A 4898-nucleotide genomic window follows, 5' to 3' on the forward strand; every position below is an offset into this window, starting at 1 on the left:
TATAAAATATATAAAGAACTCTTAAAACTCAATAAGAAAACTCAATTTAAAATGGCAAAAAATCTTGGGGCACCTGGGTATCTCAGTTGGTTAAGTGTCTGACTCAATTTCAGTTCAGGTCATGATCTCACAGTTTGTGAGATAGAGCCCTATATTAGACTTCATGCTGACAGCACAGAGTCTGCTTGGGATTCTCTCTCTCTCTCTCTCTCTCTCTCTCTCTCTCTCTCTCTCAAAATAAAATAAAATTGAAAATGGCAAAAAATTGTGCTCACTTCGGCAGCACATATACTAAAATTGGAACGACACAGAGAAGATTAGCATGGCCCCTGTGCGAGGATGACACACGCATTCATGAAGCGTTCCATAAATAAATAAACAAACAAAAAACAAAATGGCAAAAAATCTTCACAGACACCTCAGCAAAAAGATAATACAGATGGCAAATAAGTACATGGAAAGCTGCTTTGCATCATATATTATCAGGGAAATTTAAAGCAACAGTGAGAAACCCCTACACACCTATTAGAATGGTCAGAATCCCAAACGCTGACAACACCAAATGCTGGGAAGGATGTGGAGTAACGGTAATCCCCACTCACTGCTGGTGGGAATGAAAAATGGTACAACCACTTTGGAAGACAGTTTGCGATTTTATTAGAAAACTAAACATACTCCTACCATCTGATAAATTGTGCTCCTTGCTCTTTACCTAGAGTTGAAAATAGCTCCTCCACTGGGGCGCCTGGGTGGCTCAGTCGGTTAAGCGGCCGACTTCGGCTCAGGTCATGATCTCGCGGTCCGTGAGTTCGAGCCCCGCGTCGGGCTCTGTACTGACAGCTCAGAGCCCAGAGCCTGTTTCAGATTCTGTGTCTCCCTCTCTCTGACCCTCCCCCGTTCATGCTCTGTCTCAAAAATAAATAAACGTTAAAAAAAATTAAAAAGAAAATAGCTCCTCCACACAAAAACCTGTAAACAGACACTTACAGGAGGTTTACTCATAGTTGCCAACATTTGGAAGCAACCAAGATGTCCTTAAGTAGGTAAAGAGATAAATAAACTAGGATGCACCCAGAAAATGGAATATTATTCAGTGCTAAAAAGGAATGAGCTATCAAGCCATGAAGAGGCATGGGAGAATTTTAAGTGCATATTCCTAAGTGAAAGAAGCCAATCTGAAAAGGCTACGTATTGTATGATTCCAATTATATGACATTCTGTGATTGCAGCTATATAGTCATTAATATGAGTATATGAAAAGGCAACATCTATGATGACTGTAAAAAGGTCAGTGGTTGGCCAGGGTTATGGTGAATGGAAGGACGTTCAGGTGGAGCCCTGAAACTTCTCTGTATAATACTGTAATGATAGATGTGTGCCATTGTACATTTGTCCAAACCTATAGATGGCATAACACCAAGATTGAGCCCACACATAAACGATGGACTTTAGCTGATTATGATGTGTCGATATAGGTTCATAAATTGACACAAACATACCACTTCAGTGGAGAATGTTGATACTGGTGGAGGTTAATCATGTGTGGAGACAGGCATCTGTGGGGTAAATCTGTACCTTTCTCTCAATCTTGCTGTGAACCTAAAATTGCTCTAAAAATAAAGTTTATTAAAAAATAAAAAGCTCTGCCTTTCTGGACCTTCTTTCTCAGGGAGACTGAACATAATCAAGAAGACAGACAAAAACTGAATAAATATTTAGCATCTTTCCGCCATTGTTAGGAGAGCATCTTCCTCCTTTGAGATAGCTCCAACTTTTACTCTAGTGTTTCACTATAATGGGCCTCCCCTCCTTCATTTTGGTGGTGCCATCAGCTGGCAATCCCTTGGGATCTATGGCCATCTCTTGGGTTTTCACCCTTTTTGCAGGGCCTGGATGGAAAAAGGCATACCACTGTCGATGTTTGTCAGATTCATGGAGGAGTGGAGACAAGTAGGAGCTGGCTCCTGGCATTTCCAGTTTATGCACGAACCCAACCAGGGCCTCTGCCACCCACTGGTGCTCCGGCCCCATCCTCCCTCTGCCCTGCCAGGCTGGCCATGACATTGGCAAGAATCACCATGGAGAGTTCCTATCTACATGCATTTGGTTCTTTCTCAGGATGGGGCCTCAGTTCTCAGTTGTTTTTCTAGCTGCCCCAATCAGCCTCCTCTGATAGATAGGTAAAACCACGGGGATGGGATTGTTCAGGACAACCAAGGACAGAAAGGTAAAGCTTTAGGGAGGAGTTCATTCTCTTAAAAATAAAGGATGGAATTGATCCGATTTAATTTAGTATTAAAGATTCTCAGAGCAATCAGGATCTGACCCATTCAGTGAATAATTGGCATGAAGTAAACCTCGACCATCTCAGTAGTTGGGAAGGGGCGTATTTAATTATTCTCTGCTTTTCACGTGGATGGTTTGGCCTGGTGAGTCAGGCTAGGAGGGACCTCACACTAAACATCTTCCCCACTTTATTCAGCCAAGTAGAGAAAGGCATAAGCTGGGATTCGTCATCTAGGCATGACTACTGGGGAGACCAACTCCTGACCTTATGATTACAAATCAAAATGTGGTAAATGGGGTTATCTGGAAATGAGCCAGTCGCCATGCTGGACATCTCCTTTCAGACAATTGTAAATGCTTGGACACACACATCTCGACCAGTGCTTTCATGAGGTGATGGTGTCTGCACAGGTGCAAGGCCACTGGATTAGCCACGCTCTCCTTTCTCGCGGATCTATCCTGAGCAACACAGGGTATCTAGTATCTGAGGCTGAATTGTGTGGGGCGAACTAATGGCATCTGTAGGCTGTGAGACCTAAGACTTTCTAACTTTTGTTGGCACTTTTTATTAGATGGCGTCCACCCTGACTGTCAGGCCTGTGCTGAGCCTCACCTCTCCTCTCCCCCCTTCAGGCCTTACCTGTGTATCACTCCCCAAATTGTTTCTGTGCCATTTCTCTATCCTTTCTTTGCCCTCCTGTCTCTGTGGGCCCTATGCATCATGAACAACTTGTCCAAAGAATGAGGTTTTTGTCTTCCCTGTCCTCCCATCTCATACAAGTCGTCTTGACCCTTTGGCCCTCCCCTCAGTGGCCAGGACAGCAGAACTTTTTACTTGAAATGGCAGGAAATTAGAATCTCCGATCTACCCACATAAATCTTATGTTGTCTCCTCTCAGAATCACATAATTTGGGGCCACCTGGGTGGCTGTCGGTTGAGCGTCCGACTCTTGGTTTCAGCTCAGGTCATGATTTCAGGGTTTGTGGGCTTGAGCCCAACATACAGGCCCTGCTAGCAGCACGGAGCCTACTTGGGGTTCCCTCCCTTCTCTCTCTCTCTCTCTCTCTCTGCCCCTCCCCTGCTCTCTCTCTCAAGATAAATACACATTTTTTACAAAAAGAGAATCACACCATTTTTATTACCGCCTCAGGCTGGGTCTGGCCAACACAGGTTCCCGGCCCTGGTTCCATTAACTGACAAGCAGTCCCTGCACTGTGGCAGCTATAGGGCAGAACCCTAGGGCTATGGATGAAACTGAGCACGGAAGCCGAGACCTGCATTACTGAGAATGAGAATCAGCCGAAGTGGCAGAATTCAGGCGGATACTAGGCGTCACAAGTCAGCAAGGCCACAGCACAGGTGAATATGGGGCCTTTTCTGTGATGCTGAGGGTCCGGAGGTCTGGCAGTTTTCCATTATTGCTGGTAGGGGAGGTGGGGAGATCTCCAGGATTCATCACAGATCTATTTCTTCTAAATCTGGAGCAGAATCCCATAATTTTGGAGGAGAGGTGTCTCTGAATTAGAGCTGCTGGTCGTGAGCTGCGGGAGACTTGAGCACAGTATATTGCAGTGGCCATTTTCTGGAGTGCGGGGCTCAGGTCTTCACTCCATCCAGGCCGGTCTGGGCTATAAGCTTCAAGAAGACAGTTGCACCAGAGGTGCCGGAGTTGGGGCTGAATTGGCTGGACTCCTTACCTCGTTCGCTGAAATTCGTACACGAGAGGCCTCCGGCCTCGGCGTGGAATGTCAAGCCGTTGGAGGCACAGGACACGTAAGCAAAGATGGACAAGACCGTTTTGCAAGAGTACTGCCCTGCCGCACAGAGACCTCGCCCTGTCCAGTGACTAGCGCTGAATTGGGAGTCTCAAATGCTTTTCCCGTGGGAACCAGGGATGTTCGGGAGGTGTGTTGGGCCTCGCAACTGAGGTCTCTTAAGTGTATCTATCCCTTTCCCCCCCAAAGATTCCAGTCTCAGGTCTCTTTATGGCCTGACTTCTTTGCCAAGAACTCTCGCCTGTGTCACCTGCATTGAAGCCTTGGAAGGTAAAGGGCTGGGATTTTAGCTTCTATCCTCAACGTCGCACGGACCCACGAGCCTGACACAATCTTGCCCGGGGGGGGGGGGGGGGGAGCTACCAGAACAAGGTGTCGGACGGCGTCCCCTAAAGAGGTGCAGAGATACATCTGCCACATGGAATGCTGAAGGCTGAACACAACACCTCCCATGACCTCTTGTGAGGAGCAAAGGAAACCACCTGGTATGAGGGCTCAGATCCTGGGAGCGTTGAAGTCCAGTGAGGGTCGATGCCGATAAGGATTAGAATGCAAGTCCCCGTGCAACACTACACTCAGCGCGTGGAGAGAGGATGGAATGAAAAGCTGCTGCGCGGTTACTGCGATACGCGTACTTTGGGGAGAAAAACACCATATTGAGATGCTCGTCCAGGTGAGGAGCAGCGCTTGGTGAGGGAGAGGGGAAGAGGCTCTAAGCCTGGCCTGAGCCTGGGGCCCAGTCGTCTCCCAACACACCCCTGCAGCAGATGGGCTCTCTCCCTGCTTGCAGATGGGCGCTGGAGTGGGATGTGGAGAAACCGGGAGCCATCCTGTCT

At 47.3% G+C, this 4898-nt stretch overlaps 1 non-coding gene across 1 annotated transcript; it reads left to right on the top strand.

The window, feature by feature from the left end:
* Positions 1–267: 267 nt before the first annotated feature.
* LOC132663998 (U6 spliceosomal RNA) lies at positions 268–374 on the top strand. The gene has a single exon (XR_009603371.1). It is a non-coding gene; the product is annotated as a U6 spliceosomal RNA (small nuclear RNA).
* The last annotated feature ends 4524 nt before the right edge of the window (positions 375–4898 follow it).

The sequence above is a fragment of the Panthera onca genome, chromosome D4 (assembly GCF_046562875.1).
Source record: "Panthera onca isolate mPanOnc1 chromosome D4, mPanOnc1 haplotype 2, whole genome shotgun sequence".
Lineage (NCBI taxonomy): Eukaryota > Metazoa > Chordata > Mammalia > Carnivora > Felidae > Panthera > Panthera onca.